At 44.8% G+C, this 21,585-nt stretch overlaps 1 pseudogene across 1 annotated transcript; it reads left to right on the top strand.

The window, feature by feature from the left end:
- Nucleotides 1-253: 253 nt before the first annotated feature.
- On the top strand, nucleotides 254-1,721 carry LOC109944308 (uncharacterized; annotated as a pseudogene). Its single transcript, XR_004549335.2, has 4 exons — nucleotides 254-422; nucleotides 603-791; nucleotides 894-1,007; nucleotides 1,098-1,721. The product of XR_004549335.2 is annotated as an uncharacterized protein (transcript).
- Nucleotides 1,722-21,585: the final 19,864 nt, after the last annotated feature.

The following is a 21,585-nucleotide window of genomic DNA, read 5'->3' as shown; positions in this document are numbered from 1 at the left end:
AAGTCTGGTAGAGTGCTAGGTCCTGCTTTGGGTGATCAGCAGCAGGGAACCTTTTCTGTTAACCTGTGGAAGGCTGCGTTTCACGACACATTCAACAGAATGTGCCCCCTCAGTGCTGGCGGACATGAGTGTGGCTGTTTACCGGTATTAGCAAAACAGGTATTTTTTTAACATCCTTAGTTTCAAATAATAAGCAGTTCTTTTTGTTACTCCAAGTATATTTCTGAACTTTGCGTGTTCATTATTAGGTGATGGAGCAGTGTGTAGCCCGTTTGGATGTTGCCATGTTCAATGCCATCCTTCGTGAATCAGCAAGTGAGATACCAACAGACCCTATATCTGACCCAATTGTTAACCCAAAAGTCCTACCAATTCCAGCTGGTGATCTAAGCTTTGGGTCAGGCGCGCAGCTGAAGAACTCTGTACGTGCCTAATTTACTCGTTTTTTATGCATTACGACCTGTTCCTTTTTTTGTAATTGTTATGTAGCTGTTTGTTAGGATGTAGCTTGCTAAGGAACAAAATTAGATACAAATACAGTTGGGTCTTGCTATTACACCTCACGCCAAACAACGAATTTATATGAAATAAAATGACTGCAGATTGGAAACTGGTCCAGATGGCTGACAGATAAGCTTGGTATAGATCATGATGATTCTGAGGACATAGGAGAGGTTGAAGACGAAAGAAGAGCCGCAGCTGAAACGAAATCGTTTCAACTTCTCAATGAGCTAAGTGATCTCCTGATGCTCCCAAAGGACATGCTCCTTGAAAAATCTATCAGGAAAGAGGTCAGTGTTTGTGCATAGCAGTCGATAAACTACTACACTGCTTCCTCTTGTTACGTAACCATCAATTTCCATCGCGGTTAAACATTCTGATGTCTTTCTTAGGTTTGTCCCTCAATTGGCCTTCAGTTAGTGACTAGGATCCTGTGCAACTTCACCACAGATGAGTTTTGCCCTGATCCGGTTCTAAGCACGGTCTTAGAAGAGCTGAATTCCGAGGTTTGTTCCACTCGTTCTCTACTCCAGCCTTGCACACTACATCTTGCTGACAATGTCACTCAAATGCACTGATATACATATGTTATGCAGAGCTTGATGGAGCGTCACGCCAACAAAGACGCGACCAGTGTGTTTCCGTGCACCGCTGCCCCTATAGTGTACCGCACACCTTCAACGTTGGACGCGACAGAGAGAGCAGCAGACATAGGAGGTGCGCGGCAGAGAGAGCAGCAGACATAGGAGGTGGCGCGAAGCTGGACAGGAAAGCCTCAATGGTGCAGAGGAGAGGGTACACCAGTGACGACGACCTTGACGACCTGGATTCTCCCCTCGCATCCCTAATCGACAGGAGCACCCCACCTTCTTCGTCGAACGGTTTCGCACACTTCAGTGCTCGGAGAGGAGTTTCCATGGAGAATACAAGATACACGCTCCTAAGAGAAGTATGGGGGCTGGAGCAATGGTGATGGATGATGATGAGCCTATAAAACCTATAATCTCTTCTACAGCCACCCAAATGAGAGCATAAGAAGGCCTATTTGTGCGGGGTCTTCAGCAATCTCTACAGTAAAAAAATGCAACACTTGTACTGTACATTCCCACGATCCTATGTATCTTAGATCTTTTGTAGTATATAGCAGCAAAAGAGGGTATCGGCAAAGATACAGATACATTATTGAGTTAAAATTCTATAATGGTATGACATTCTCTTCACTTACCAATCTGATGGGCACTTGAGACGCTTACCTTTGAGCTGTCGCCACTATTCTTAACATATCAGTGTATGTGTGTGTATGGTGATGAGCCAACGGAAACCAGTCGTAGTCGAATGGTGGCCGCCGACGGTGACTCCCCCATCTGCTAATGCTGCATTGCACCGACGGTGGCTCCCCATCTGCTAAGGCTACTCTGGATTGCGCCCATCTATCAAGTTCAATGCAACTTGATGTGCCCTGATCAAGTTCGCTGAAGGTGTATTCTCCCCCAACCAAAAACCCACAACATTTGCAGCCAGCTGCCACCAGGAGAGTGATGGCTGATAAATTAGCATTCTCATCACAATAGAGTACTACTGTACTAGATGGGCGCATTAGAGTGGTGCACGGTTCTGCCGTCCGCAACCCGTCGTGCCCCCGCCCTGGCGTTGCCCCCGCCTCCGCGCCCCTGATCTCGCACCGCGCGTCTGTGCCCCTACGCCACCTCCTCCTCCTCTCCGCGCGTCTGTGCCCCTACGCCACCTCCTCCTCCTCTCCCCCTCGCTGCGCCGCCACCTCCTCGCCATGCCTCGCCCTTCCCGACCGTGGATCTGGCGTCTCCACCGCCGCCACGCCAGCCTCCACCCCAGATCCCCTGGCGCGATGTGAGGGAATGGCAACCGCAACCTCCCCGTCCTCAGCGTCTCCACCACGACTGTCAGGGGCGCGGGCGACACCATGGTGCCAATGGTGATTGTGAGTTGATCAGGGCGAGTCCCCTCGAGCACACGAAGGCAATCCTGCAGCGCAGAGATTCATACTGTTGTGTTTGGATAGTGTACTACCAGTGTTTTATAACAGTTTGGTCTTTGGAATTGCTACTGCTAAAACTTCGTTCCTCTGAGAAGACCTTTTGTTTTTGCATTCCCAGCCGAGGGACAGCGAAGTACTTGTATTATTACGAAATCTTTTCTTAGTATAACACATATTTATACATAAGTTATTAAGGTATTATATGTCTCCGTTGCAACGCACGGGCACTCACCTAGTTAATAGTGAACATTATTAGGTAAAAAGGAGTGATCAAGGGCACAACTTGCCTGAGACTCGAGATTCCAGGTACCAGGATGATCTTCAGATTCTCATGACCTCACTGCTATTCGTAGTAATACAAACAAATAGGGTATAGGCAAAATTAACATCACACCAAACATAAGCACAAACTGCATAATAATATTCTACGCGTCGTGACGAGATCCTAGGTTCGAGAACCACTAAAATCGGAGTTACGGTTAAAAAGTTATGATTTACTGAAGATTTAAGTGTTGGATACAAAAGAAATTAAGTGCATAATTTCTACCTATGTTTCATAACAAAATAGGGTTACCATATCATAAACAATATTAATATAAATTTATTACAACTGGATTGGTTCAATTTGGAGTTAAAATGGATTAAATATGAATTAAACAAGTTTCTGGATTTATTTTTATATTAGAAATCTTTTTTCAAAATTAATTTACTCCCTTTATTCGCTGCATGGACTGGGGATATTATTTTAACTAAGCTCAGGGTTTAAAACATAAAGTCCAGGACCTATTGGCGATAGTTCTTCTATTGCAGTGGACTGCGGGTTTGTTTTCTAAAAATCTAGGGGGTCTTATGCAAGAGTGACGACTGAAGCGGTACAGATAACTCTCGGTCGGCGGATTTCAATCTAGTGGCTTTGATTAGATCGAAACTGGCAGAGTATTCACTAGCCACCCTGAACCCACATCACCAGATCGACGGTCAGGACTTCGGTCCCCCGATGCCGCACGATCGAAGATCAACGCTACAGATCTAATTAGCCGGATCCAAACACCAGGATTCTGATCCATCCGTTGGTAAAGCATCAAATGGTCCATGACCCATCTCCTACCCCCAGCGCCTAGACCGGCGGCGCAGGGCACCACAGCGGAGGCGCAGTTCACCGGTGCGCAATGATCTGGCGACCCAGCGCGCCAATCCCCCAACCAAATCGCCCCAGGCTTAAAGCAGCGTCTAACAAACACGTAGAGGTCACATACCGGAGTTGGTCATCGTTAGAGCAAGCTGGCCACAGCAACGGGGGGATCCGTGGAGAACACCCTGCTCTGATGAGCAATTAGGCCAGCCTTGGCACTTAATCTACCCGGGTGTGGTATGGGTAGGCTCAAAGGGGCATCGGCGAAGGTGTCGGACTCACACTCGAGCCCCCAACACCAATGTGTGCGAGCAGACGCGGCGGCGGCACAGCTTCCCCCTAGATTCCCCCCACAGCTTTCCGGTGATCTCGTCGGAGAACACTGGATGGCAGGCGGACTAGATGGTGTTGGATTAATGTGGGCTTGGCCCAAATTAATATTCAATAATAGTCAATGCTAATGGCCCACTTTAATGCTATGGTGTACTAATTATTTAGTACCATATTGGAAGCTCAAAGGACAAATCAATCAACTTAAATAGGTGGACCATTGGTGCATCTATTGAGAAGTTGAGAAAAGGATGAAGGACTGCCACACGCGCGCGCGCGCGCCGCCGCCGCCGGCCGGGACGGGCCATGGCCGTGGCTCGTGACCTTGGTCCGAATATTCCTTTCAAACGGTTGCGCATTTTGCCTGGAGCGATGACCGTCATGAAAACCGTCCGTTTCCTGTCTTATGGCTAGTAACGGACGTCAGTTACCGTCGTCAGTTTCCAGTTCTAATGCGCGACCGTTTCTGTCCGTTGTTCTTCTCCCTCCTTCTGACCGCCTATAAGAATGGAGAGGGAGGGCTCTTCCAGTAACGCGAATTCTCTCACGCGAATTGCAAACAACACATTCCCGTCCCCTCTTCTGCGAGCACAGAGAGAGTGGGAGAGCAGGCCTCCGAAATCACCGACCGCAGAGATACACTTGCACGGGTGTGCGGGCGATCAGATTTTTGGGGAGCGTCTTCGCGACTGCTCGCGTGATCTGTTTGTCCAGTTCGTCGCCTTCCCGAGTTGACGCGTGCTGCTGTTCTTCTTCCCGGCGACCGTTCGAGGGACTGCACAGCGTACATCTTCCTGCACCAACTTCGTACGGCTACATCGAACAAACACACGAGATGTCTCGTGTGAATGGAGCCACTGATGCCTTGAGCATCGGTCCCTCCGCTGGGTACACTCTGTTCTTCGTATTTGTGCATGTTTCATTGCTGTTTACTGCTTATGCGAGTAGTTATACACACATGCACATACATGTCATCACATATATCGCACTGTTTTTCTGGATTAAATTAAAACTAAAAATGCCTAACTTTCTAACAATCCAAAAATCTGATATTAGGCATTTTTCTGTTAGTGGTTTTGCTGCTGCGTTAAAACCAAGTGAACCTTTTGATGGGACGTTTTACAAGAGATGGCGTAGTATGATGATACTGTGGTTGACCGCAATGAACTGCTATCACGCCGCACAGGGGAAACCCGAACAGTTCACTCCTGAAGAGGAGAGAATGTTCGACGTTGCCGATAACCTGTTTCGAGACGCCGTGATTGGCGCTCTTGCCAACAAGTATGTTGATTCTTATCTAACGTGCACATCTGCAAAAGAGTTATGGGATGCATTAGATGAGAAGTTTGGTGTTTCTGATGCTGGTAGCGAGCTGTACATCATGGAGCAGTTATTTGACTATAAGATGGTGGAAAACCGTCCTGTAGTTGAACAGGCTCATGAAATACAGGCACTGGCTAAAGAACTCGAACAATTCCCATGTGTCTTGCCTGACAAGTTCGTGGCCGGCGGTATTATCGCTAAACTGCCACCTTCTTGGACGGACTTTGCTACCACTCTAAAACATAAGAGACAAGAGTTTAGCGTGGCTGAGCTTATTGGTTCTCTTGATGTTGAGGAGAGGGCGAGAGCAAAAGACACTCGTGGAAAAGGAGTTGAGACTTCTAGTGCCAATATGGTACAAAAGAAGAACTCCAATGCATCACATAATAATAAAAAGAAGAACAAGCAACAGAATGCCACGAAGCCCAAGCAGGTAGCCTCGTTCAAAAAGAAGAACAAAGGAGCTGGTTGCTTTGTTTGCGGGAGTACTGATCATTGGGCAAGCGCTTGTCCAGACCGCAAATTTAAGCAAGAGAAAAAACCAGCTCAAGAGAAGAAAACAGTAAACATGGTTGTTAGCGAGACTGCAGAAGGAACATCGGGGTATGGTAATCTTTTACCTACTGTTCTTTCAGTGTGTCAATCCCCTGAGTGGTGGGCTGATACCGGTGCTAATATTCATGTGTGTGCTGATATTTCTTTATTTTCTTCTTATCAGTGCAAAGGGACTGGAGCCTTGCTGATGGGGAACGGATCACATGCGCGTGTTCTTGGTGTTGGTACAGTCATTCTGAAGTTTACTTCGGGAAAGACGGTGCTATTGAAGAACGTGCAGCATGTCCCCTCCATCAAAAAGAATCTAGTTAGTGGCTCTCAATTGTGTCGAGATGGCTACAAAATTGTCTTTGAGTCTAATAAATGTATATTGTCTAAGTATGGAACGTTTGTTGGAAAAGGCTATGACAGCGGAGGCTTGTTCCGCTTATCTTTGCATGATGCGTGTAATAAGTCTGTGAACAATGTTGTTTCGAATGAGTCGTATATTTGGCATTCACGACTTTGTCATATCGATTTTGGTTGTGTCTCGCGGTTAGCAGATTTAAATTTAATCCCGAAATTTGATTTAGTCAAAGGTTCTAAGTGCCAGGTGTGCGTGCAATCTAAGCAACCTCGCAAGCCTCACAAGGCTGCGGAGGCGAGGAATTTGGCACCACTAGACTTAATACATTCCGATTTATGTGAGATGAACGGAATATTGACTAAAGGAGGCAAGCGATATTTTATTACTTTTATCGATGACTCTACTAGATTTTGTTATGTGTATCTCTTAAAATCAAAAGATGAAGCTTTGCATTATTTTAAGACCTACAAAGCTGAAGTTGAAAATCAACTCGAGAGGAAAATTAAACGGTTAAGGTCTGATCGTGGTGGAGAATATTTTTCGGGTGATTTTTCTGATTTTTGTGTGGAACATGGTATTATTCATGAGAGGACACCGCCATACTCACCACAATCCAATGGGGTTGCTGAAAGAAAGAACCATACTCTAACTGATTTGGTTAACGCCATGTTAGAGACTTCAGGGCTATCTAAGGAATGGTGGGGTGAGGCGATCTTGACGGCGTGTCATGTCCTGAATAAAGTTCCCACAAAGAACAAAGAAATCACACCATTCGAGGAATGGGAAAAGAAGAAATTAAATATCTCCTATTTGCGCACCTGGGGTTGTTTGGCTAAAGTGAATGTGCCAATTAACAAGAAGCGCAAATTAGGACCGAAAACTGTTGATTGTGTTTTCCTTGGGTATGCTTTCCACAGCATTGGATATAGGTTTTTAATTATAAACTCTGGAGTACCGGACATGTTGGTTGGTACAATTATGGAGTCCAGAGATGCTACGTTTTTTGAGGACGAATTTCCCATGAAAGCTACACATGATACGTCTAATGATGAACCAACGATACCCCATGAGCATTTTATTCCGGTAGAACACACTGAGGAATCCCATATACATAATCATGTGGAAAATGACAATGTATCAACTCGAAAGAGTAAGAGACCAAGGATTGCAAAGTCCTTTGGTGATGATTACATTGTATATCTTGTGGATGACACACCAAGTACCATTGAAGAGGCATATTCCTCTCCTGATGCTGACTTTTGGAAGGAAGCAATAAGGAGTGAGATGGATTCTATTATGTCTAATGCAACTTGGGAGGTAGTTGAGCGTCCTTATGGGTGTAAGCCCATTGGAAGTAAATGGGTGTTCAAGAAAAAACTTAGGCCTGATGGTACTATTGAAAGGTACAAGGCGAGGCTTGTAATTAAAGGCTATTCACAGAAGGAAGGTGAGGATTTCTTTGATACTTATTCACCTGTGGCTCGATTGACCACAATTCGTGTGCTACTTTCTTTGGCTGCCTCTCATGGTCTACTCGTCCATCAAATGGATGTTAAGACAGCATTCCTAAATGGAGAGCTAGATGAGGAAATTTACATGGAGCAGCCAGCTGGGTTTGTAGCAAACGGTCAAGAAGGCATGGTGTGTAAATTATTGAAATCTTTATATGGCCTAAAACAAGCACCTAAGCAATGGCATGAAAAGTTCGATAGAACTTTGACATCTGCTGGTTTTGTTGTGAACGAAGCAGACAAGTGTGTATACTATCGGTATGGTGGGGGCGAGGGAGTAATTTTATGCCTATATGTTGATGACATTCTAATCTTGGGGACGAGCCTTGATGTGATTAAAGAGACAAAAGACTTTCTGTCTAATAATTTTGAAATGAAAGATTTGGGAGAAGCTGATGTTATTCTTAACATTAAGCTACTGAGAGAAGGCATTGGTGGGATCACACTTGTGCAATCCCATTATGTGGAAAAGGTTTTGAGTCGCTTTGGTTTTAGCGAATGTGAACCTGCTCCAACGCCTTATGATCTTAGTAAGCTATTAAAGAAAAATCGAAGGATAGCTAGGGATCAATTGAGATATTCCCAAATAATTGGTTCACTCATGTATTTAGCTAGCGCTACGAGGCCTGACATCTCATTTGCTGTGAGCAAACTTAGTCGATTTGTTTCAAATCCGGGAGATGATCACTGGCGTGCTCTTGAGAGAGTTTTGCGCTATCTAAAGGGTACTATGAGTTTAGGCATCCATTATACCGGGTACCCAACAGTTCTGGAGGGTTATTGTGATGCAAACTGGATATCTGATGCTGATGAGATATATGCCACAAGTGGATATGTGTTTTCACTTGGAGGTGGTGCTGTTTCATGGAAGTCTTGCAAGCAGACCATCTTAACGAGGTCGACTATGGAAGCAGAACTCATAGCATTAGATACCGCTTCAGTTGAGGCTGAGTGGCTTCGTGAACTCCTTATGGATTTACCGGTGGTTGAAAAACATGTGCCGGCTATTTCCATGAACTGTGATAATCAGACTGTGATAATTAAGATAAACAGTTCTAAGGATAATATGAAGTCGACAAGGCACATAAAGAGGCGTTTGAAATCTGTCAGGAAATTGAGAAACTCCGGAGTAATAGCGTTGGATTATGTCCATACGTCTAAAAATCTGGCAGATCAATTTACTAAGGGGCTATCACGTAGTGTGATAGATAGTGCATCAAGTGAGATGGGCATGAGACCCACCTAAAGTTTATCATAGTGGTAACCTGTTCTATGTGATCGGAGATCCCGTGAATTAGAATGGTGAAACAAGCTAGTGGTAGACTGAGAGGAAAGACCCTTAATAAGGCTCATTTCAGATGCATATCTTTCCTTACTGTAAGGTAGGTTGGTGTTTACACCTTAATATGTTCCAAGTGGCTTTGTGAAGCAAAGATGTTGTCCTACAGAACATCTTTAGAGGAACATACCTATATGGGTTAACTGCTAGTCACAGTTTATGAGATCTGGGTGGTTTCTAGATACCCATGAAAGGCTATGGAGTTTGACTTATATGCTCCAACCAGAGGGGATGCGTTCAGCAATCTAGTACTGGTAAAGAGTTTAGATGAAACTCATTCCACGCAAAACTGCCAATTCAAGGCCTAGTCCATTGTGCAGTTGTGGTCAAGTGTAGTCTAAGTTCTAGGTGGATGTTCAACTTAACAGTCTCCATCGAAACACTAGTATATCAAACGTTTGAGATGATGAGAGCTTTTTTGTGTGACTTAGCATTTGGTGGGGATTGTTGGATTAATGTGGGCTTGGCCCAAATTAATATTCAATAATAGTCAATGCTAATGGCCCACTTTAATGCTATGGTGTACTAATTATTTAGTACCATATTGGAAGCTCAAAGGACAAATCAATCAACTTAAATAGGTGGACCATTGGTGCATCTATTGAGAAGTTGAGAAAAGGATGAAGGACTGCCACACGCGCGCGCGCGCGCCGCCGCCGCAGCCGGCCGGGCTGTGGCCGTGGCTCGTGGTAGATCGGACCTTGGTCCGAATATTCCTTTCAAACGGTTGCGCATTTTGCCTGGAGCGATGACCGTCATGATAACCGTCCGTTTCCTGTCTTATGGCTAGTAACGGACGTCAGTTACTGTCGTCAGTTTCCAGTTCTAATGCGCGACCGTTTCTGTCCGTTGTTCTTCTCCCTCCTTCTGACCGCCTATAAGAATGGAGAGGGAGGGCTCTTCCAGTAACGCGAATTCTCTCACGCGAATTGCAAACAACACATTCACGTCCCCTCTTCTGCGAGCACAGAGAGAGTGGGAGAGCAGGCCTCCGAAATCACCGACCGCAGAGATACACTTGCACGGGTGTGCGGGCGATCAGATTTTTGGGGAGCGTCTTCGCGACTGCTCGCGTGATCTGTTTGTCCAGTTCGTCGCCTTCCCGAGTTGACGCGTGCTGCTGTTCTTCTTCCCGGCGACCGTTCGAGGGACTGCACAGCGTACATCTTCCTGCACCAACTTCGTACGGCTACATCGAACAAACACACGAGATGTCTCATGTGAATGGAGCCACTGATGCCTTGAGCATCGGTCCCTCCGCTGGGTACACTCTGTTCTTCATATTTGTGCATGTTTCATTGCTGTTTACTGCTTATGCGAGTAGTTATACACACATGCACATACATGTCATCACATATATCACACTGTTTTTCTGGATTAAATTAAAACTAAAAATGCCTAACTTTCTAACAGATGGAACAGCCTGGGTGAGGAGGAACTCGGGACCACCCTTTTATGGCCCCGGTGAAAGTGGTTAGGGCTCCAGCTGGCCATAACGACACACGACGAATTTGACGCACACGAATCCGGCGCCGATCGTCGCAACAGGAAGAGATAAAGATGCGGCGACATAGGGTCCGCCTAGCAATCCCTAAGCACGGATGGCCCGCACGGCAGAGGAGGTCATGCCACGCGCGCGAGCTGAACAGGGCTTTCCCATATTCGCCGCGCGAGCGGACTCCGTGGGGGAGACGATCCTGACAAGTCAGCCCCACGAGTCAGCTACGCCTAGGACTCTGAGATCCATCGCGATCATGCGATGCTAGGGCTGCCATGATGGGCCCACCCACCAACGACGACTGGATGGCGGCCAGCGCGGGATGAAGTGAAAATGGGCCGAGGAGATGGTTTTCGGCCTACTGAAGTCTTTCTCCTTTTTCTTTTTTCTCCTTTTTATGTTTTCCTTTCCATTATATTTTAAAATCCGAATTTGATTCAAATTTAAACCTCTAATTTCGAAAATGCATCAAACCAGGGTTTCAACATGTTTTGAAGAAATATTTTATTTATTTTTGCTGTATTTATTTATTCATTAATATTTTAAACTACATAGTTAATGAAAGGAATAGCCCACTTGTTTTAACACACATGAAAAATCTTCTTGTTATTATATATCTAAATCATATGTTTTAAAGACACAACTATTATTACATAATTTATACTAAAGGATAGTTTTATATCACCCTATCAAGAGAATATTTCTAATTATTTATTCCCAAAGAAGAGTCTAACACATAAACCAAGTATAATTTAATTTTCAAGTATCTTTTATTTTAATCATTTATTTAGGCAATATATTCATTTTGGGACATTTTTAATTATTGATGTTATAAATTCCAAGGTAGAACTTTGAGTGTTATAGACTGGCTGGACAAGTGAATGGTTTTATATGAATGCTGATGAGAAGAAAAGGGAGAAGCTTATGACTATGGTGATGAGTCTCCTGAGACTGAGCTTCGGCATGACACGACCATTATGCAACATGCAACTCGGCTCCCCCTGCCAGTTAGCCGAAGTGGAATTCAGAGTCATGGCGGAGCACATTAGTACTCGAGATTTGGTGCAAGAATACCTAGCCAACAAAACCTTTCCAACATCTGGTGGATGGGGGATGCCGAAGAAAAAAGTAGGGAAAAATTGTGCTCGTTCGGTTGCCATACCAGTTTAAGTTTCAGGATTCTTTCCACAGCCCTTGTGTCGAATGGTTGGAAATGATAGAGACAATGTGCAATGATATCCTTGGGAATTATACAAAGAAGGAATATCAATTGATGACGGCTGCCTTTGGCACCCAGAAAAAACGAAGACTGAACCGAGTGATAGATGCCCTTAACTTCGAATACTCAGACTACAAAAGGCTTGACGAAGGAGCTAGAGGAGTAAAGAAAAAGAGGGTTGTAAGTATTTTGAAAAGGTGATCCATGCGGTCCATTGTAGAAGATCAGAGGGCTACTAAAAAACAAAACATTTCAGCGGAGCCGAAGGATTCGGCTCCCAAAAAACGAAAGTCCTCTATCTTGGCCCCTGCTGAGGCGAAGGTACAAGATATACCCGAAAAAACTGCTGGCACCTCTTCGTCCTCCTCTGCCGGTGTTATAGAAATATTGAAAATAATGACTGAACCCTTCCTGTTTGCTATGCTAAGTCCCCTAGGGTCAGATCTGTGATATTCTGGCCCCTGGGATGGTGATATCCGGGCCCAAGGCTTAATAGAATTAATAGAGTATCCATACATACAAGGTGCATCTTCTTTTTCAAAAGCCTATCTCGAATGAACCTCCAAGTTAAGCGTGCTTGGCTTGGAGCAATTTGGTATGGGTGACTGACCGGGAAGTTTTCTCGGGCATGAGTGAGGACAAAGTGCGCACAAAAGACCCGTGTTGGTGTGTGGGGACAATATATGATCCTAGAGAGCTGCCAGGAGTAAGTACCGCGGGTCCGGGATTGGATGAGGTGTTACAGTATCTGACTAGCTTATTGCGGTCAAAGAAGAAGGGGGTTGAAAAAGAGCGGAGGGGGAGAAGAAGACTGTGCTTCGACAACTAGGGGAAATGAGGGGGGTCAGAAGAAACGAGGCATGATGGCTGTGATGAAGGCTATCCACAAGACCCCGCCCTCGGTTTCGGTAGATAAAACTGTTACCCCTGTTAATGCTGAAGCTGATGAAGCAGTCCCTGAAGCTGAAAATAGCGGAGGCCCTCTTGGAACCACAATGACGGAGATTGCCCAAATTATAACTGATGTGGTTTCTGAGAGGGAAATGGCCGAAGTGACCACTGATAGGGTTTTGCCCTTAAAATGAAAGAATTGGAAGAGAATTCTTCAGAGGATAAAGAGTTGGACCTACGACACTTGGGTGGCCAGAATTTCTCCGAAGAAGATATATCTGAGTTAAAAGAATTTCCTATTGCTGGCGGCTACAAGCCTGGATCCGTGCTCTTTGGTGGCATCGACGAAGAGATTCTAGGGTGCATCCCTGACCGTGCCGGAGCAAAAATTGTCAATACTTTATCAACGAGCATCGAATTCCCGAAGCTCGAATGAGATCTCAGCAATTATAGGAAAAATGAAATAGGAAAAATGAGATCTCAGCATCGAATTGCCTTTTCGACTTGATAATTTTTAAATTTTGAGAGTTTCGGGCTAACTTCGGCTTTTTAACAGAGCCTAATGTTGAGTAAGGCTTTAAAGCTTCAACAGGAAAATGAAATAGGAAAAATGAGCTTGTTATCAGTAACTTGGAAGAGAGATTGAAATAACTTGAAAATCTTCTAGCAGAAAAAGATTCAAAGACTAAGACTGCCAAAGCAGACCTAGACGAAGCTCATCTTCGGATTAAGGATCAAGCTGCTCGAATTTCTGATCAAAACGAATAACTTGAAGAAGCACAATCAAATTTAAAGGTGGTTGGAATCCGTTATGAGCATGAAGTTAAAGGTTTAAAAGATAAAGTCAAAGCTGAAGAAGAGAAAAACTCTAAATTATCTGAAGCCCTTAAAATGCTTTGGGACACCTGCTCTGGCTTCGCGGCTCGATGCTCCCTTCGCCTGCGCGAGATTTTTTGTTCAGTCGAAGCAATGTCAGGAGAAGAGAAATATTCTGTCGATGGTATTACGAAGGCGCTCGAGTTTGTGGAAAAAGAAATTAATGAATTTGACGAAGTGATGGAGGGGCACGGAGATTTTTATGCCCTAGTGGCCGCCCGGGGAACAACTAACATATTTGCAAAAGCTGGGTGTAAGCATTTGAGAGATGTTAACAAGTCACCTTCGCTATCTCTCCAACTGACATTGAAAATATTCCAAGTGAAGCTCGAAGCATGGGGAATAGATTTATTACCCAGATATAGGTGAAGGGCGACCGAGAACTGGACAGAAACGAAGCTTGAGCTCTTCTTGTCGAAGAATGAAATAACGTCCTTAGCTTTCAACCTCTGTTTTTCTCTGTTTCAAACTGCTAAAACACTTTATATAATAATTTTTTTAGGCTGATGTCGGCAAAGAGTGAAGAAGTGAAGCTTAGGAATTTTGATGTAGTCTTAGAAAAATGCTTGTAACTTTTGTACAAAACATGTATTTAGGTAGATAAATTAATGTAATGGAAAAAATGAAGGATTGACTTGTAAAATACTATTACCTTTGCAATCTTACCTTTGTCTACTGTCGTTTGCTTTGCTGTGGACGAAACCACCTTGTTTATTTTGAGTCGAAGGCGAAAAAGACCTTCCCTTCTTTTCGTTCATATCGAAGCATATTCGTTCAGCTCGAAGCATCTTTGTTCACATCAAAGCACCTTCGGACCAAAGTCAAAAAGGGCCCCTTCGTTCATAACGAAACATTTCCGTGCTGAAGGCAAAAATCCTCCTTTCTTTTTCTGTTAGTGTCTTGTGCAATATGTCAGGATGCGATGCAGCTATAGATGTCTAATGTATGTTCGTATAAATGTAAAAGATGATATGATGAAGTATGCAAGCGTATGTCAAAGATAAAAAAAACCCACACAAATACACACCTAGACTCTGTATCCCCTTAGGAACGACTTTAGAGTCTCTTGACCTCTTACTTAGGTGCTCGTTGTGCCCCATCCGCTCTCGGGTTGCGATGTCCTGTGCGGCACCCTCCAGTTGGGCCATTGCAGAGTGGACAGTTGACGCCAGCCCGTTAGTGATCGGGGGCCAGTGTTCGGGGATTTTCTCGACCGGGACCATTGTTTCGGTCTCTTCTTATATGGAATACCAGGAGGGCGATCTTTCCCTCCCCGGCCGAGTTTTATTTTAGCTCTACATCCCCTTAGGAATGACTTTGGAATTAAGCTCTGCACCCCTTAGTAACGACTTTAGAGCTTCCTCACCTTTGATTTAGGTGGCATTTTAGCTCTGCATCCCCTTAGGAACGACTTTAGAGCTACTTCACCTTTTACTTAGGTGGTAGTTTAGCTCCACATCCCTGTAGGAACGACTTTGGAGCTTTTTCATATTCTTACACTCAATGGTGTAATCTCAGATTTTTACATTTTACATATGGGGGTGTTGGTCACTTGTTCTCAAAATGCTTCGGCTTGACAAAAGATGAACAAATGGGAGTGACGCGTGAGTGATTACAAGTCAGCATGAACAGTACGATGTTACTGTTCATCTATTTATAGGCATAGGACGCAGCCCAAGCAAAATTACATTCATGCCCCTGACATTTACTGTTAGCCAAAAGGCAATCTGTCGAGGACTAAACAGTCTTTTCCCTTTTAGGTCGGTTTCATCCTCCACCATCGTCCTTGTGCTAAGCCAAACCTCATCCAGCCACAGCTTTGGAGTTGGTTCATCCTTCTTCCAGATCACTCTTTTCATACCATGCACACCTTCATCTTAAAGCTGAAGCTTCCTGTGACAGTATATTATACTGGAAAACATGTTAGTCATGTTTTTGAGGACCTTTAGAAGATGAAGGCCCCCAACAGTAGCCCTCACAGTATTAATTTGTTTTTGCGTCTAACAAATTCCGACTGTGACGTGAACGAAGGCCTTTAGCCGAAGGTCCGAAAAAACACCTTCCCTTCGCTAGAATAGCGAAAGTCAATGACAAATGGGGCCCACCAAGTTGCAATGCACTAGGCATATAAATAAGAACCTGCAGCGATAGCATTTGTTGCGCCTTTCAATTGCTTGTGCTATTATTTCAAGCTTGAAATTTCTTGCTGTCGAATCTCGCTTGATTTGTGAGCTTCGTCATTGCACAAGTGCTCGTTAGATATCTGAAGAGAAGAAGATTGTGGACCCTGCTCTAGCTGGGTTTTACGAAGCTATGGAGAAAACAAACATAGAAAAGATTACAAATTAAATATTAGCTGGGTTGTCTAAGGATTCTGATGATAGTGATAACTTTGATTTGGAAAGCGGGAATGAAGATGCCGAAGATCGGCCCTGGAGGCCAAGTCATACCATCTTCTGAAAGTCGTCCATCAAACAGAGTCAGATTGATGCCATGAAGGGAAGGTATTTTTGTGACATGTCTATTATGAGAGTTGGGGGGGGGGGCAGCGCCGCCCCTGCACCCGAGGAAGATGAAGTTGTTGTTTACAGAAGCTTTATGAAGGCAGGTCTTCGGTTCCCATTGAGCAAATTTTTGGTTGAAGTTTTAAAGACATTTGAGATCTTTCTTCATCAAATTACTCCCGAAGCTATAATTAGAATGGGTATTTTTGTTTGGGTCGTGAGAAGCCAAGGGCTAGAACCAAGCGCAAAGTGCTTCTGTAACATGCACGAACTACTGTATAAGACGAAGGCCACTGGTAAAGAGCAATATCACAACAATTTCGGTTGTTATGGCTTTGTTCCTCGTTCTGATGTAAGTTACCCAGTTCCAACATTTTGAAATAGGTGGCCCAGGGCCTGGATGGAGGAATGGTTTTATGTTAAGAATAATCTGATTGAAAGGGAAGACATAAAGGGGATCATCCAACGCCCCATCTGGTCTCTCTTTGGCCTTAGAAGGCCGGCTACTGCGCTTGGGAATGATACTGAAGCATGCTAGAAGGCTTTCAACAATGTTTGTGCCTTCATTGGCACAAGAGACCTAGTTCAGGAGCACATAACCTACAGGGTATGGCTACTTGTGAATGACTGAGAGATGTCGAAGGAGACTGCTGTCGGGTCCAGTCAAGGTGGTTTGGTTTACTTAAAATACACCTTCAGGTATAGAGACCAGTTTGACGAACCAAATGACGACTGGCTGATATGTATTGAGGCGACTAGTGATGAGTAACTTGGAGCATACATGAGAGCCGAAGATGATGCCATGACCTTAGCCTTCGGAGGGCAAGGCAAGGAATGGTTGAACAGAGTTTTTTACGTTATCGACTTCGTGTACCCAGACTACACTTACCCCTCGCGAAAGCAGGGAAAGAAAAGGAAATTTGTCGCCTCGTCCATCTCAGTTGTGCCGAAAGGCAAAAAGATCAAGGTCTTGACCCACCGACCAAGATACATTGAAACGGCCACAATGCCGAAGCTTGGTGAAGGGACATCTTCCACTGTCGAGGCTGAACAAGCTGCTCCTATCGGCCGAAGCGCCAAAGAATCGGCCGTAGTGCCAAAGGTTTCTGCAACTGGATCGGCTGAAGTGCCGAAACATACTGCCGAAGCTAAAGGAAAGGCAGCCGAGAAGCTAGACCGAGAGGAAACGGCAAGACCACCGGAGCCAGAATTGTCGAAGGTGGTAAAATCTCCTGCAATAACTCCCAAGAGGAGGAGGATGGCAAGCGTGACGGACGCTGTCATGGAGATGACAAGGGCATTAACTCCTACCCCTATGGAGAAGGTTGTCGAGGCTGCTACAGCTCACACCGAACCCGAAGTTGGACCCTCAGTGCCCCCTGAGGCGGAGCCTACTGGAACTGAGGAAAGAACCGAAGGACCTTCGGACGTTGGTTTGGTTCTGAAGAAAAAAACGTGCCCGAAAAAGTTAAATCTTCTACCCCCAAAGCACCCTCCGAAGATCTTGACTTTATTATACGACATGCTTCGGGTAAAAGGTTGTCTGAAGAAGAAATTGTGGAAGCCAAACACTACGCCCGGGAACTGAAATACCTGAAGGGGGCCCTAGTGTACAATGGCACCGACGAAGATGATTTCCTATACTGTCTCCCAGACAACAAGGAAATATCCATTTACAGGGAGATGGCAAAAAATATGGGATTTCCGAAGCTTGAAGTTGGCCTCTCTGCCATGTCGAAGGATGACCTTGCAGACAGCCTTGCGTACAATAGTCTAAAGGTACAGAAGTTATGGACTTTTAAATAGATTGTCTTTTCTTCTCGTGCTGATCCTTTATCTCCCTTCTTTTTGCAGGGCTTAATTCTTAGCAACACTTTGAGGACGCAGAAAAATGCTGAAGATGAAAGTTGTCAGATAGCGCTTAGCAACCTTCGGTCGGAGGTTATCAGATTGAGGAACGAAGCTGTAGAAAAAGACAAAATTCTGCTTTCCTTAGTGGACAGAGTGAAGAAAGACGAGGCAAAATTCAATGCTCAGTCTAAAGCCCATAAAACCGAAGTTGAGTATCTTCAGAAGAAACTTGTCGAAGCTAATGAAAATTTTGAACTTGCAAAAGTAAAGCAAGAGATAAGTGAATGGTCTAATGTTAGGCTGGAAAAGAATGTTGAGGAGCTTCATGAATCCAAGGAGAGATGCTTTGAGAAATCCTTGGATTACGTAAGAAAATTGAAAACCAGCTTTGCCAAGGTGGGTGCGTATTCTTCCAAAGAAAAGTTCGTTCGAGGTGATCCCGAGGGGGTCATTGATTGGATAGGTGAAGAAGCCGAAGCCTTTAAGGAGATCCTTAGTGATCGCGGTGATATTTGTGTTTTCGCCGGCGCTCGAGGGGTTGCAGTAATTCTGGAGAAGGCTGGTTGTGACCATGTTAAACCTGCAACCCAGACCGAAGCCGCCTTCTCCACAGACAACACGAAGGACCCCTTGGCCGAAGCTACTTTGGTGGGCGGAAAGTTTTATTCCGATGTTTGGGTGAATGGTGGCCGAGAATTGGCCAAAAAATCATAAAGAAAAATGAAAAAGAAACCCATGATGCTCGAGAAGAAGCTGCCGAGCGCGTAAGGCGTATAGGTATTTTTATTGAATTTTAGCTTCGGTGTTTATTTTCTGGGTTTGGACTAACAGTTTGTTTACTACAACTGAACTCTCTCCGCTACCCGAGCCATACGACCCCCAGGCCGATCCCGTTATGAAAGAGGCGCTAGATGTGATGAGTGTTGCCAATTCCATCGTCGATGAAGTCATCGATAGACTTCTGAATGAGGCCGCCGAGAAAATTCTTAAAGAAGGTTAGGCTTTTTGTTGTAATGATACAATGTAACATTTGTGTATGAGACAATTAATAGACATGTAAATTAATGTAATATATTTCTTTGCAATGCATGAAATTTACGCACATACCGTTTTTGAGCCTTCGGCGAAAAAACACCTTCCCTTCTTTTCATGCTTCGTAAAGAAAGAAGCCCCTTTTACAGCAAATCTGTTGTGTGATACTGTTAACAGATTTTCCTGATAAAATTGTATTTGCCGAAGGTTTGCTTCGTGCCTCAGCACATTTCATTCAACAAATTATTGCCGAAGACCTGCTTGGTACCCAATCTTTGTTGTTGATGCGATATGATGTATGATGTAATGTTATGCGGAATGGTGCAATGATATGATGCAACATGATGTTTATGCCGAACACACACACACGCCCACACTGAAACACTCAAGACTCTGCATCCCCTTAGGGACATCTTTGGAGTCTTTAAGCTCTGCATCCCCTTAGGAATGACTTTGGAGCTTCTTCACCTTATATTTCGGTGGTATTTAAGCTCTACATCCCCTTAGGAATGACTTTGGAGCTTCTTCACCTTCTATTTTGGTGGTATTTAAGCTCTACATCCCCTTAGGAACGACTTTGGAGCTTCTTCACCTTCTATTTCGGTGGTATTTAAGCTCTGCATCCCCTTAGGAACGACTTTGGAGCTTCTTCACCTTTTATTTCGGTGGTATTTAAGCTCTGCATCCCCTTAGGAATGACTTTAGAGCTTTGGAACTTACTGTGCACTCCCTTAGGAATGGCTTTTGAGCTTCGGAACGTACTCTGCGCTCCCTTAGGAACGGCTTTTTGTAGCTTCGGAAGTTTGTCAAGAGGAAGTATTTCACTTAATAATACAAGCACTATTATTACATGAAATCAGAATTCAGTTCTTCAAGACTTGCTTTTTCATATAAGAAAAATAAAATGACAGAAAAGATAAAGATACACAAAGGGTAGGATATTCTTTAGTAGATGTGCTTGGATTCGAGCACAGTACTATTGACTGTGCGCGCTTCGGACTCTTCCCGAAAATCCCGTTGCTGTTGAGTGTGCTGATGCCCTTCTAGCTGCTGGCTTCGGGTCAGAGTAGGTGGTAGCAGTGGTGGTGGTGGGAGCTGGGCCCAGGAAGCTTGAGAGAGGCTTGCCGAAGCGACAGAGGTTGTAGGCTGTTGATTACCTATGTACTCTGGGGTGTAGGGAGAATAGCATGAAGAAGTATGTAGGACCTGCTTCGGCTGATTCTGTCGTGCCTCAGCTTTGGCAATCTCTTTTTGTTTCTTAATCATGACTTGGCATGTTCTTGTGGTGTGGCCTTTATCTTTGCCACAGAACAAGCAGAATAGTCTTCGTACCTTCCTTCGAAGCCTCTGCCTCTTGAGGCTGGTGGCCTGAAGGAGCTTTGTTGTGGCCCTGAAGACTGGGAGCTGTGTTGCTGCCTTTGAGGTTGACTTCCTCTGTCATCACTCGGGTTGGAATTGTGGATTGACCTGACGTGCCTGGGGTGAATTCTTCCTCCGAAGCCCCTGGTCATCTCAGAAAACTTGTATGTTCCCTTCTTTGGTGGAAATCATTGTCGGCCTCGATATACTCATCCATATTTTGGAGAAGCTTCTCCAAGGTTTGTGGGGCTTCTAGGCAAAATATTGAGCCGTAGGTCCTAGCCAAAGCCCCTTGATCATGGCCTCAATCACTATTTCATTGGGCATTATAGGCGCTTGTGCTCTTAGACGCAGGAACCTTCGAACATACGCCTCAAGGTACTCCTCATGGTCTTGTGTGCACTGAAACAAAGCTTGAGCAGTGACTGGCTTCATCAGAAAGCCTTAGAAGCTAGTGATTAGCATATCCTTGAGCTTCTGCCATGATGTGATTGTCCCTAGACGGAGAGAAGAGTACCAAGTTTGTGCGACACTTTTGACTGCCATGACGAAGGATTTTGTCATGACTGTAGTATTGCCCCCATATGAAGATATGGTTGCCTCGTAGCTCATTAGGAACTACTTTGGGTCTGAGTGCCCATCATACATAGGAAGCTGAGGTGGCTTGTATGATGGGGGCCATGGGGTAGCCTGCAACTCTGCTGCCAGAGGAGAAGCATCATCAAAAGCAAAATTGCCATGATGAAAATCATCATACCATTCATCATCGTTGTATGAATTGCCTTGACGAAGCTCTTTGTGTTGAGGCCTTCGGTCTTGATCATCCTGGGTGAGGTTGCGCATTTCCTCAGTGGCCTCGTCAATTTTCCTCTGAAGATCGGCGAGACGAAGCATTTTTTCCTTCTTCTTTTGAACCTACTGATGGATAGCTTCGAGGTCCCTGATTTCTTGATCCAACTCTTCCTCCTGAGGTGTTGGGCTGGTAGCCTTCCTCTTATGGATCCTAGCTTCGCGTAGCATTTCCTGATTAACGTCCAGTGGCTGCAGTGCAGCCCCTGACCCTGTTGTCTTCTTCGGCGGCATGACGAAGGCCAAAGCTTGCCGAAGGTGGTCGAATGAGTTCACCGGAGGTCGGCGCCAATGTTGGTCACTTGTTCTCAAAATGCTTCGGCTTGACAAAAGATGAAGAAATGGGAGTGACACGTGAGTGATTACAAGTCAGCGTGAACAGCACGGTGTTACTGTTCATCTATTTATAGGCACAGGACGCAGCCCGAGCAAAATTACATTCATGCCCCTGACAT

Source organism: Zea mays, chromosome 2, assembly GCF_902167145.1.
Source record: "Zea mays cultivar B73 chromosome 2, Zm-B73-REFERENCE-NAM-5.0, whole genome shotgun sequence".
Taxonomy (NCBI): domain Eukaryota; kingdom Viridiplantae; phylum Streptophyta; class Magnoliopsida; order Poales; family Poaceae; genus Zea; species Zea mays.
This window is presented reverse-complemented; position numbering and strand designations above follow the sequence as displayed.